This window comes from Mobula birostris, chromosome 7 (assembly GCF_030028105.1).
Source record: "Mobula birostris isolate sMobBir1 chromosome 7, sMobBir1.hap1, whole genome shotgun sequence".
NCBI classification, from domain to species: domain Eukaryota; kingdom Metazoa; phylum Chordata; class Chondrichthyes; order Myliobatiformes; family Myliobatidae; genus Mobula; species Mobula birostris.
In genome coordinates, this window is record NC_092376.1 from 160,426,588 (window position 1) to 160,441,013 (window position 14,426).

Genomic DNA, 14,426 nt, shown 5'->3' on the forward strand with positions numbered 1-14,426 from the left:
ATGAACCTTCTTGACCAACCTCCCAACTGGGACCTTGTCAAATGCCTTGCTGAAGTCCATGTAGATAACACCCACTGCCTTGCTTTCTTCCATCATAGGTTAGCATTCAGAATTCCTTTCATGTTGGGGCCAGGTCTACCAATGGATCAAGCAATGGACCTACTATGACATGGAGTAATACAGATTCAGGATTCAAATCCTCCACCTGAATACATCTCTGTAATCCTCTTCACTTCCAATAGGTATGTCCCCAATCTCAAGTGTAGCAACTCTGCTTCAGGAAAAGAGGAGAATGGGATAGAAAAAAATGTTAAAGGCAATTCTGGCACTTGACGATCACTGCAAGGACTGAATGTAAAATATGGTAAAGGACAAATAACATAATATGCAGGTCCTTTATCAATAGAACATGGAAATAGGGTCTAGGCCCAAAACGTCAACTAATTATACATTTCCACAGATGCTGCCTGACCTGCTGAGTTCCATCAGCATTTAGGGTGCGTGTTTCTCTGGATTTCTAGCATCTGCAGAATTTCTGATATTTATTCATTCCAAATGTTTATTTTGAGAAGATCATTATTTTTGAGAAGCCCTTGTACTATACACTTCCCTGATTACTTTGTTGACTGACATATTTGACATTAAACAAAATGTGAGACAATACAATGCTCTGGGGACTTAAAGCATCTGCTAAATCCCCAGACCATTCCATTGCACCTCATGTTTTTGGCACAGGGCTAGATTATCTTGCCAACATATTTTTCCCAGATTTTAAGAGCTGTGTATGTTATAAGGCACAAGATGAGAACAAAAAAGACAAGAAAGGAATCAAACTTAGTGAAATGTATACAAATAAAGAAACAATATGGAAAAAAGTATATTAAGGTCAGAGTACAAGACCCACCAGGTGGGCAGGAACTGTGTAATTGCTCAGGCTTTTGATCAGCCCTCAGCATCTGTATGGACCTCCTGGAGTCTTCTAGCATGTAGTCAGCAGACATCATCTATAATATGTGCCATGATTTGTGTTTTTCTCAGCTACTGCCTGGGTTATTGCAAAAGCTTCCAGTGCTAGAAGCACAAGCCTGTTTGGACTCTACAAAGCAAAACCTGTAGTGTGGCAGGGTGAAGGTAGATATGAGAAAGTAGGATTTGTGATATAAGAAAGTGATTTGGTGATGCAGACTCTGGAGTTCCATCACTATTCACTTTATCATTACATTCCATGAAATGCAACCCATTTAATAACAATAACAATTGTGTAACCTATTTTAAGCTACAAGTATTTCTCAATTTATAAAGGAATGCACACCTGGAAAATAGTTTATTGTTAGGAAAATTCATTATTCAAAAAGACTGGGTGAAATGCATTGTGAGTAGTCCAGTATAATGTACTCCTATGGGTGGAGAACGTAACATTATTCATTACAGCTGCATATAGCTTTGTAAATTGAAGATGTGTATGCCCAAAGAGCAAACAGCATTAGAGGGAAAATTTGTAAATTGAGGAATTTGAAATAGATAGGTTGTTGACCTTTGAGAGCTTTAAAGCTCTTCAACTTTTTGATGTTTTATGTAACATCTGAGACCAGAATTATACTTTTAAAAAAGTGTCTCAAGGCTTTTTGGAAACTCTGCTCATGTAAGTCAGATCATATATTGCCATGTAAAGGACAGGTTTCTTATACCATGTAACATGCAATACTTGTTTTGTGCCTGAGGTAAATGGTTTAACATTAGGATGGAAGATGAGGAATCAGGGTGTGTGGCAAGGCTGGGGAAGGGTCTGAGCTGGAAATGGACAAGAAATGTGACCATATTTTAGAACAAAAGTCTCCAAAATCAGAAATTAAAATAGCCCATGGGATCAGCAGGAAGTGCAGAATAAGTAACACTACCATATAACAATCATTAAAACTGAGGACTTGCAGTTTTTTTAATATAAATGGAAAAGTTTAGCAAACATCTGAAGTCCAGTCCACCCATCCAATAAATGCCAGTCAAAAAGGTACATGCTCTCAGGCCTAATCTAAGTTCTTCGCTCTTGATCTTTTTGGAAATACTTCAGTCAACATGAAGAAGATTGAAATCCCTCAATTACTGGCGTTGGCACGTATTGGCTGCCTGAAACTGCCTTACTCTCCCTATGATTAGCTGGAGGCTTGCAGCAGATTTCTATTACTACTGAACAGTACTGTTCACTGCATTACAGTCTGACTCAATGACACTGAAAATAACTTTATCTTCCTTCTATATGTTCTTCAATATTTAGTTTCTTTGCATTTATTTCGGCTCTTTTTCACTTCCTCCCAAATCCTTGAGAACATACACAACATTTCCAATCAGCAAAAAAAAATTGGAAGACCAGGCAGACAATGTGGCAATTTCATTTGTTAGAAATTGTCTAGTTATAGTCGGATGCTGGAAGGGATGCAGATCTCTTTGCACAAAAATAAAAGGAAAGAAGAAAGAAAACAAATAGTGCTGGAAATGTTATAAGACACCAAATAAACAAAGGGAGACTGAACAAATATTCAGGCATCTGAGAGTAGGTATAGTTATCCTGGGTGATTTAATCTGTCTTGTATTGACTGGAATTCATGATAGGGAAAGACTGGATGTGTGAACAAATTTATTTAAATTACAGAAGGAGTTATATTTTTTAAAACAATGTAATAAGGAGCCCAGAGGGAAGGCAGTATGGCATTTCATTTTAATGTAACAAATAAGAGAACAAATAAAGGAATATTTTGGATCTAATACTGTAAACCGTAATATTTTAACACTCAATTTGACATTGTCGAAGAAAGCATAAAAAAGTTAAGAGTTAATTTTTAAACTAGATGATTTTTAGAAAATCTATGGTGTAAGTCAAATGGGATGAAGTGCTGGCAGGAAAGTACATAAATGATTCCAGTGAAAGAAAATGGACAAAGAAAAATGTTTTTTGTTAAACATAAGTAATTGTTTAAGTGTGGACTATAGAAGAATATAAGAATGTACATATAATGAAGGCTGATGAAGCTTGAAGTACAATATACTGCTGGCTTGACCGTCTTCACCCCAAAGTTCTCATGGCTTGAAGATGAAGGCTTCTTGACACTATATCTCAGCGTTCTTTGGAATTGACAAGAATCACAGACAAAATAACATATACTGTACTAAAAAAATTGTAGGTATTCAACTATAGTCTTATTTGATCAAAAAAAAAAGGAAAGTACAGTCCTATCTCTGTCTGCATGCCGCCCATTGTCAAAATGTTCAGCCATCTTTTACTGAAGAAACGGAGCCTAGCATTTGCCAGTAGGAATCATTACAAGGGTGCTGCTTTTAAATTAGTAAACCTAGCGGCTGTATCAAACTATTTATATCTGTTCAAAAGACTACTCAGAGTACTCATTTGTCCCATGTCTTTTCAAGAATAACTAATTAGAAAATAAGATGGGCCACCCATTTTAATTCCACTTCCCATTCCCATTTCGATATGTCAATCCATGGCCTCCTCTACTATTGCTGTAAGGCCACACTCAGGTTGGAGGAACAACACCTTATATTCCGTCTGGGTAGCCTCCAACCTAATGGCATGAATATCAATTTCTTGAACTTCTGGTAATGCCCCCCCCCTTCACCATTCCCCATCCCCTTTTCCCTCTCTCACCTTATCTCCTTATCTGCCCATCGCCTTCCTCTGGTGCTCCACCTCCCTTTTCTTCCTTCCATGGGCTCCTATCCTCTCCTATTAGATTCCCCCTTCTCCAGCCCTGTATCTCTTTCACCAACCAACTTCCCAGCTCCTTACTTCACCTCTCCCCCTCCTGGTTTTACCTATCACCTTGTATTCCTCCCTCCCCTCCCCCCCACCTTTTAAATCTACTCCTCATCTTTTTTTCTCCACTCCTGCTGAAGGGTCCCAGTTCGAAATGCTGACTATATTCTTTTCCATAGATGCTGCCTGGCCTGCTGAATTCCTCCAGCTTTTTTTGTGTGTTGTTTGGATTTCCAGCATCTGCAGATTTTCTCTTGTCTGCAACAAGAATGTTCAATTTGATCAAGCAACCTAATGCTTGCACAAGTAAAAGCAACATTAACAATGCCAGATTTTTAAAAATAGTACCAATCCTGCATGATATTTATCGTAATTTTTACCATTCCCTCAAGTCCTCATCTAGGCACTTCGTAAAGGTTGTGAGAGTACCTGCCCTCAATTCATCAGTACATTCAGAGTTTTCTCTGATGAATTCAGTTTTATCTTGTGCTCATTCACAAGGTTCAAAGTTCAAAGTAAATTTATTATCAGGTTGCTTCTGAGCCTTCATGCTTGTGGTTTCATTCATTTTCGGCACTTTTCAAGTAATATCTGCTCCTTGTTTTGCAGGTTTTTTTTATGAATTGTGTATTTTTATTGTTAAGAAACATCTGCATAAAAGTATGACATTCACATGTGATGGACATGGTGTGACACACAAAGGTGTTGATCATCAGTAGGTTATAATACATGCAAGTCAATTTCCTGTGGTATTACACTTGAAATCGAAGATCTATATAATTTTTTCAAGTTTTATCACTCTGTCTCAAAGGAATCGTTTGATAGCAAAGCTAGGACAGACGATGACAAGCCCCAGCTCTCTGATGACATGGATATAAAAAAAATAATGTACTAAAATGCAGAAGATAAATTATGGCAAAAGTAATGAGAAAACATGGTTGATCACAGTCACAAATGGAAAAGGCTACTAATGAATGTATCACAACTAAGCAGGCACCAGTGCATTAATAAATTAACAAAGCACTGACCATTGCTAAAACAATAAATTTGGAGCATGCACCATTACATTAATAGAACAATAGGGGAGTGGTGAGGGGGTAGCATTGGTTTATTGAGAAATTAATAGGAGAGCTGACATGTCAGTCAGCTAATCGATAAATGAATGAAGAATAACGTGCCGGTGATCAATTGCATTCACACGGGAGCATGGAGGGATGATGAATAAATTAATACAGCAGTGGGGATGAGGGAGATAATAAATGAATAAAGCAAAGTCACAAATGAAATAATTTATTCATGCAACTTTATTGTGTGTTGCTTGCTTTGACTAATGCACCTTCTAGGAATGGGCATTCTAACTGCACTAACAGAAAGCAGAGGAAACAGCAATTTGTTGCCACACAAACAATGATGCCCAGAATGCAAAAGAGAATAGCAAATGGGCAGTGGGAATGAAGCATTAAAACCATTGGGAGAATGCCCATTTTCACCTTTGATTTTGGAACTGGCTCAGGAAATAGAGCAAAAAAGCTTTTAAGATTGGTGAATTGCTGCATGATTCGGGATTGAGTTAGAACAGAAGGGTCAAGTACTGATGGGTCTGAAAACTAAAACAGCAGTGAGGCTGCTGCAGCACCGTAGTACAGGGGTTAGTGTAATGCTTCACAGTGCCAGAATCAAAAACTGCTGCTGTCTGTAAAGATTTTGTACATTCTCCCTGTGACTGTTTGGGTTTCCTCTTGGTGCTCTGGTTTCCTCTCACTTTCTAAAGATGTATGCGTTAGGATTAGTAAGTTGTGGGTATGCTCTGTTGGTGCTGAAACATAAGAAATAGGAGCAGGAGTAGGCCATGTGACCCATCAAGTCTGCTCTGCCACTCAAGAAGATCATGGCTGATCTTGCCGTGGTCTCATCTCCACCTATCTGCCTTTTCCCCATAACTCTTGATTCCCCTACTATGCAAAATGGCAACGTTTGCAGGCTGCCCCCAGCACTTCATGGTCTGTGTTGGTCAGTGGCACAAACAATGTACTTCACTATGAAGGTTGTCAGTCATCCAGGTGATTGTACATCAAGCAGTAGTAAAGTGTGTTTCAATACTTCAATATTCATGTGAACATGAAGCCGATTGTTATTTTTACTGACACAATTGTAAGGCTAAACCATCAAGGATTATTTTACAAAAGGCCATAAGACATAGGAGCAGAATTAGGCTATTTGGCTCATTGAGCCTGCTCCATCATTCAAACATGGCTGATCCTATTTTTTCCCTCCTCAGCCTCACTCCCCGGTCCTCTCCTAGGTAAAGATTCTATAAAGGAACTAAGTAGAAATTGAATATACAACAAAGAATGGAAGTTAATAAAGTAAAGTACGGTAAAGTAGATATTTAACGATGAGCACGAACTTGACGGGCCGAAAGGCCTGCTTCTCTGAGTTTAGGTTAGGGGGCAAGGCAAAACACTGCCACCTAGTGCTGTGGCAAGTGGATTGACCTTTTCAGTTCTCAAAGTATTGACATAATTTTCTGGCATTTAGAATGTTGATACACTGTGAAAACTGTTTTGCCATGACAAACCAGGAAGAATAAAGAAGTGATGGAAAATTATGACAACTAGAAGAAAGAATTATACATGGGGAATGTGCATAATGTGTTCAACCCCTCAAAATGCATGGCAGTTTGCTAACCATGCCACCTCCAACTGCAGTTCTCGAGGCTCACGAACATCATCAATATGACAACCCATCAACTAGCTACAGTGCCTCTTTGGAAATGTAACGTTATGATTAACGACAATACAGTAAGGATTTCTGTTGCTGCAATTTATCTATCAGAAATAGCTGCATATCAAAAATAAATCAAAAGAATGCACTGAATGAGTATCTGCAAATATATCCTCAATTTCTTCATTTGTGTTAACCGCTCTAGGGCACATATTTAACCTGTTCACAAGTGGCTTTAATTTCCAAATTGGTCATTATAAACTGTCTCATGATTAGGCTTGGGTTAAATTGTTGGGTGGCACAGCTCGAAGGGCCTATTCTGTACTATATCTCTAAATAAATAAATAATGAAGGTCTACGTATGGGAATTAACAGTTGAAACTCGATGCCTCACCTATATGACATAGCAGTGTTAGAGTTTAACAAAGGTCATACAGAAATCGTTATTATTTATAAACACCAACCTATAGTCTGTTGCATAAATGGAGCAATTTTATTTTAATATACAAATGAAAAATAGTCCACTTTTATAAGAATAAATGTCCATCTCCAAAGCTGGATTGCCTCGTTGAAAACACAAATGAGGCAAAACTTCATGGGCAGGAAAAAATTCACCCCAAAATAATGAGAAATACTTATACTTCGGTAGGGTATTTTCAGTTCTACTTCACAACTTTAACCACCATGTGCTACAATGATGACAAGGATCTTGATTGCAGCCCCCAGGCCATAAGTCTCCAGGTGGATGTATGTGCGTTTGTACACAATCACGTTACCAATGAGAAGCAGCCACTGGACCCAACCATTTGTGCAAATGGCTGTGAAGCAGGCAGGTGTTTTCACCACCTCATTGCTGCTGAGCTTGCCCATCTCAGTAATTGCACTCCATTTCCTGCTTGGTAGCAGAGATTACACATAGCCTGACTCCTTCCAAATTATATCTCGAATCTTGAAAGTTGGGTTGGGAATCAAGTAAGCTGCACACACACATGCTTGGGACATGCTACCACAAGTCACAAGCAAGGAATGTTCTTACAATAATTACTATATGACCTTATAGAAAATTCCTGTGGATTGTAAATTTTTTATTAGGGTTTGAAATTTGCAAATGCAGCAGGAAAAGATTTGTGCTGGCAGTCTCAAATGGTCCACATACAGAATCTAGAAAACTTCAGCCAATGGGAATTTGGCCAGCTTCGCGGAAACCTTAGTGGCCAGTAGCTGTCATACATTAGGTTTAATCCTTATTCTGAAGCACAACATTCTCTTTGAAAAGGAATATATATTTTTCATATAACTTTAAATATTTTAATTGAAAAAAATTCTGCACATTAATCTGTCTCAGCCATCAGTGACTAGATGATTGCCCATGTATTTTCCAAGTTTTTTTTAAAATATCAAATCATGAATGTCCAAAACAAGAGGTTACCTGGTTTTTAGTTTTGAAGATTATCACAGGAAAAAATATTTTGATATTTGCTGCAGCAGAGATAGATGATTAAATGAGAAAGTTAAAGATCAATCAGTTGAGAGATTTATATTTGTCACTGAAGTTGGGATATAGGATTGATCTCACAGGGAAATGCTCTAAATTCTGGATCAAGTGACTGAGATTATCTTAAATTATGGCCACCAAGTTTGGCAGTCCTGCACAAAAAACAGAGCTCACAGAACTTTGTCAGTAATTTACTGCCTGCACTTTGACGGTGAGCTCACTAATGACAAAGCACAGACATGCTGTGATTACCATGTGGATGTCGGGCTGTATACGCTGAAACTGCACCAAGACAGACCCGTTTCTTACAGCAAACATCATCTCAATTCATTTCATTGGTGAGGAACAACTACGTCAAACATTAAGGACCATCGATTAAAACTAAATGATTTTTAATTGTTCTACTGACAGTGTTTTTTAGTATTCTGTTATAATTTTTTCAACTATTTTATGAATTCTGGGATGTCTTGTAAAACTTTTGAATATTTCTGATTGAGAATGCTATTCAAAAATTTTGACAGCTTTTGCCAGAAGATTCTTTAGTGCACAGCTAGTAGTATGGTTTACTCTCAGCTGCATCCTCAGTTAATAGCAACTGGGAATAAATATCAAAATATGAAATTTATAGTGATTTTTAAAAATTGTTTATGAAGGTGGATCTGTGAAAGATGAATTCTTTGATCAGTGGCATTTTGCCTCATCAAATACCTACATCCCATGACTTCTCCAACCAAATCTGTCTGAAATTTTAGCCAATGGAAAACAGCCAATAAAATCTTATTTCATTGATCCTGAGTTAGGTAATAGTTTAAAAACACTTGAGTCCTGATCTGTAGCCAATGACAGTCAACCTCGCATTCAAGACACACATGAATACCAACTCGAGCTGATAACTCACTAAGCTACCGCTGCACTTCAAAACCTAAACTGAACTAAATAAATGAGCAGATGAGTATAATAAAGAGAAACATGCTCCTGGATTATTTACAACTCATTCAAGGCAGACTCAGTGCAGGTACATTTTATTCATTGTTTTGCAGAAAAGCTTTGTACTAACCTTCTTTCACATTGAAGAAAAAGATCAATTGCAAATAAAAAGAAAATCCAAATACTACTTCTCAACAACGTGGAATAACAGCCAATGAAGCAAACAATATAACTGTGTTAAAAAGATAATGAAATGCATTTATGGATGGAAATAGGATTGAGGGGTATGAGGAAAAGTGATCTACAAAAGAGGGATGGGCATATTGGCCAAATGCCCAGTTCCTGTTCCTAATAATATTGTACTACCATTCTTTCAATTTTGTATGTAAATTATTCTGAGCATACAGATGGCTCAGCAGCTTTTGGCTAAACTCATGATAATGTAGGCTTGAATCTATGCTTCCTCGCAAGATTCCTTGAGTATATTATTTTGCAGATTTTGAAACACACTCTGGTTTTGATGAGATGAGTAATGTGATTCTGCAGCATTGCTCTCTAAATAGTTCATATAGTAGTGGGAAAGAGAAAGGAAAAATCTTTCATGGAATCCTTGGCATTGAACTGAGAAGGGGCTGGGAGAGAGACCATAGCATAAGCACATAGACCGTTTGATACTGGAAATCATGCATCAAATACTTTCCTGTAAACTTCCCTATCCTTGGACGTGACTTAGGCCAAATAGTCAACCTTTCACAATATCAACAGGTCCTTCAGCAAGGCGAGGAATTATATTTGATTTGACTCCGATGGCACAAACCTGTATATGGCAAATGGAAAAATTAGTTGTTCTTTTAAAAATGTCTCACAATCTCAGGACTTCTAGGTTAATTGTAACATTCTACTGCTAATCCAAGTCCACACTGTTGTATAGATCCACTAACAGTGGGAGCTGCACTCCGGAACAGAGCCAAAATAGCAGTTCATGAATGAAGGCAAATGCCTTTTTTCCAACCAATATTGCTCCCTAACACAACTTGAAGAGTGCATCATGGCATCAGGAAGGGAAGGGTGGTTTCAAATGGCTTCTGGATTCTGATCAGGGTCCTAGGTGGGAACTCGTCGGGTACATGGGGCCTGAAGGATATCCCCAGTGATGTTAGCAGAGAAGTTGAGAAGGATGTGCCTGTAAGTGGTTCCAACACCATACTCCTCCAGCAGGATCATTTATATTCCATTTGAAGCAGACCTTGCATTTGCTGTGACGATCCACATACATAAGAGGGCCTGTGTCCTGTGTAGGTGGTGGATGCTCAACTGACCTCCGTGGAAGTGGCAATTACACACGCACTGCACACATGTCTAGGTGCCCCCCAGTGATGCCATCTATGCAGTAAACTCAGGAACCATATGTTGTGGTTTGCGGATCATTGGTTTTACAATAAAATTCTGTCATGTAATACTTATAAACGGCAATGTATATCAACAATTCTAATGCACTGTGAGAAGTCAGGAGAGTATTTTCTGCGAAAATGGACCATAATAACTTAAAAAAACCAAAGGGATTTAAATAAATTAATTTTTCAACCACGTGAGCAAAAACATCACAGAGTTTCAAATCCAGGTCCACAATCCCTTATCCGAAATCCTTGGGACTTGTTGCATTTCGGAAGAATTTTTCGGATTTCAGAATCCCTCCTTAGTGGTTCTGGACCCACCCCCCAAATACCAAAAGACCCTTATTTAACCTGTCTCAGTGCGGGTGGACTTTAGGACCCAGCGGAGCTCTGGACCTACACATATCCTCCTGTATACTTTAAATCATCTCTAGATTACTTATAATACCTAATACAATGTAAGTGCTATGTAAATAGTTGTTATACTGTATTGTTTAGGGAATAATGACAAGAAAAAAACATTCAATAAAACGTAAATACAGCTTCAAACAAACCAAATCAAACACATGGTAAATGACTTATTGGAGTAAATGTAGAATATCACTGTCACTATAAAACTTCAGTAACTTGTCTTTCTGTTTCTTTAAATCATATACAGTGGTAGTTCCGACACTATTTTCTTCAGTAAGACACCGCACAGACTCACCACGATCAAGCTTCTGCAATAACTCCACTTTCTGCATTATTGATAATGATAGATGCTTCCTTCTCTTTTTCTTATTGTTACCCATAGGAGTATCTGCAGCTCTTTTTGACATTTTCACAGTTAAGTTAAACACAAAGTCAACAGTGAACACAAAATATCAGCGAACAGCAAATGCACATGTAACCAGTACGAGCGCTGAGCCACAACTGATGTCTGGTGGCCTCTGCTAGTGCTGCCACGTCACACCTGAGTGATGTCAGCTGTTGGCGAAAAAACTTTGGTTTTCGGAGCTTTTTGGATTTCAGAATTTCGGATAAGGGATTGTGGACCTGTACTCTGCGCTGAACGGGGAAAGAAATCAGCATGGCCACCTATTTGCGACATTCTTTAAAGAAAATTTTGTCATTGATCTCATGGAAATGATACAGTCAGGCTAATCTATAATGTCCTCTCGCCAACAGGTTGCCGATTACTGACGCTGGCTGCCCAGAACAGTTTATCAAGATAATAATGTGCTTCTGGCATGTTTGAAAATGCTGTTTACAATAAATAAACATCTCAAGGAGAAAGTTGAAGGGAAGAAATTGACAAGATGAAGATTGTTTATTCTACTTCCAATTATTAGAATATTAATGTGACTGAATTAACAGAAGCTTCAGCTGAAACTACCGTAAGGGTATCAAATCTCATGTAACAATCTGAGCTCCCTCACTTTTCCAGCATGAATACAAATATGACACAACAGAAAATCATGAGTACCAGGGAAGTGGTCAGCCATAAATTCTTCAATAATGAGCTCAAAACAATGAAGTTACTGGAAAACAACAGGAATTCTGCAGATGCTGGAAATTCAAGCAACACACATAAAAATTGCTGGTGAACGCAGCAGGCCAGGCAGCATCTCTAGGAAGAAGTGCAGTCAACGTTTCAGGCCGAGACCCTTTGTCCTGACGAAGGGTCTCGGCCTGAAACGTCGACTGCACCTCTTCCTAGAGATGCTGCCTGGCCTGCTGCATTCACCAGCAACTTTTATGTAAGTTACTGGAAAACTTTGACTTTGCTAAAGGTATGACATTGTCTTCCTCTAATGACAGAATAGAATGAACTCTCTGCAAGGCAACACAGCTCAGATCTAAAGTTTGTTACATTGTAAATGTAATGCCTTGGTTAAGATTTCTACTGCTATCCTGTGAGGTATTTTTAATTTAGCAGTTTTATGCAAAAGCAGTATGTTCTGTTAGTAAGAGTGTTTTGGCTTTGGCAAAAGATAAGGAGATATGTTGTCCAACCTTAGGAATGTTGTGTTAGCCAATTGTCTTGGTACATGCTGTAACATTTTGCAATGGGACGCAATGGAAGGTTCAAGAGACCTAGGCTGGAACAGATTTCTGAAGGATAGTAGTCTGGTTTGGGATCTTTTGACCGGAACTGTGGAGCACAAGGAGGGAAGATGCTCGTAGAATACTGCTCAAAGGAGACACCTGTTGTAACAGGTGCTTTGTGCAGATGAATGGTCCCGAGGAGGAAATGGCAATACTCCTGAGTTATCCAGTTCCTTCAAGATGGTCTTGGTGGGAAGTTTGAACTGTGGCTGCTATCTTTCTTGCTGAACTGCGGTTCAGTATGTGAGTAAAGCGACACAGCCATCTACTCCAGAAATGAGTTCCAACTTTCATGTGCACATTTAGACTGGTTTAACTGCAATGGACCCTTTTATTTTTATTTTTCTGCTAACTGTTTGTTGAAGTTGAAATATTGGTAAATATATTTCCTTTGTAATTTTATTCCAGTGTACAATCTGTTATTTCTCTCGTGAATGATAACTTTGCATGGGACAGTATTTACACACCATTCACTACAATCAATGTTCCTTAATTGGAACATCCCAACTTTCCTGTTTCATTGAACCTAAATCATACTGACCCTAAACATGTGTTGCTTATGAAAGGTGGGCTTCTCATCGCTAGGTCAGCTAACAAGCCAATTTTTGTATATGATCCTCGGTGAGCGGGTTGCATACACAAATCTTCAGTATTGGTTGTTAGAATGAACAGAACGGTAGATGTTTCAATGTCCATATGTTAAATAAATTAATCTGAATCTGAATTTCCTGCTATTCCAACAAGTGTGAGGAAACACTTCCCACTAGTGCGGATGACAGCAGATATAATCATGCTTAAAATCTCAGTGCCATCCAGGACAAAGCAGCTCAGATGCTTGGCTCATTTGTTAAATATCAGATACCTCTCCTATAAGAACTTCGTGATTGATGTGTCTGTTATCTAGAAAATACATGATGGCAATGCACCAAAACTATTTTGAGATCTTTGGATTCCAAACTTGCAATTGTTACCCTACAGGAAGATAATGGGCTCAAATTCAAATTCAAACTCGATAACTGGAGTTCCTTCTAATGCACATTTCCCAGCTTGTAAATACTCCTCAATGCCACCAGCACTACATATTGGATCTCTATTGTGACTGTGATCTTCATCACTGGACAGACGCCGAAGCTAGTAACATAAAAAGTCTTTATTCATCATGACAAGCAGGTATTCTCCTAGAGGCCCAATTAGTAGGGTTTCCCAAACTTAAAGTACGTCATATTTTTATACCCGTAAGGTCCGAGGTAACAGCAGGTAATTCAATGTGATTTTGATAGTTACAATGACAATATTTACTTCAATCATTCTGAGTCTGACAATGCTTCCATTGAGTTACATATCTACAAAGGGAAACAGCTTTGAATGTTCAAACACCTTTGCTGGGACAAAGCAATTTACAAGGATGGTCTAAAGACTTCTCAGAATTCCAGACCCCAAAACTAATTTTGTGAGGGCTGAATCAGTGTATACAAATAACCTAACTATTGATAGTGCAAATATGCCTGTGACCACATTTGATGTGCTAAGTGACAAAATGTATCTTGTTTGCAAGCTTCCTTGAATTCTATCATAATGGTTCAAAATAACTTAGTCCATGTTGCCTTTCCGGATGCAGGCCATAATCCCATTGTCTTATGTTTGGCTGATGGTAACTTCACTTTACAAACTAGATCTCTTGAGCAGCCACCCCCTGCTGTGGGTCAGCCAGCATTTGCTCTGTAGAGAGTGCAATTGGTTTGCAAAGCTGTCCTTTTAACTTCAAGCTGATTACTACTTCCAGCTAACATTAGGAATAGAACAATAGTTCTTGACTGAATCTGCAATTGGTTGTGCTATATTCGCATCATACCATAACTCCAGAACCCCTAACCCTCTCTACCTTTAACACCTGGATGGACATCAGCCAGAGCTGAAAGAAGAACAAGGATACCCAATGTCTAAAGAATATGAGTCAAAAACATTACAGGAGTCTGAAGACCCACAGTCAGTATTTTCAGGCCAGCTTCTTCCCTTCTGAGATCAGTTTTCT

At 38.5% G+C, this 14,426-nt stretch overlaps 1 protein-coding gene across 4 annotated transcripts in view; it reads right to left on the minus strand.

The window, feature by feature from the left end:
* The window catches only part of tenm2a (teneurin transmembrane protein 2a), a 588,582-nt gene that overhangs the window by 487,503 nt on the left and 86,653 nt on the right, over positions 1-14,426 (minus strand). The gene's annotated exons all lie outside the window — the stretch shown is intronic.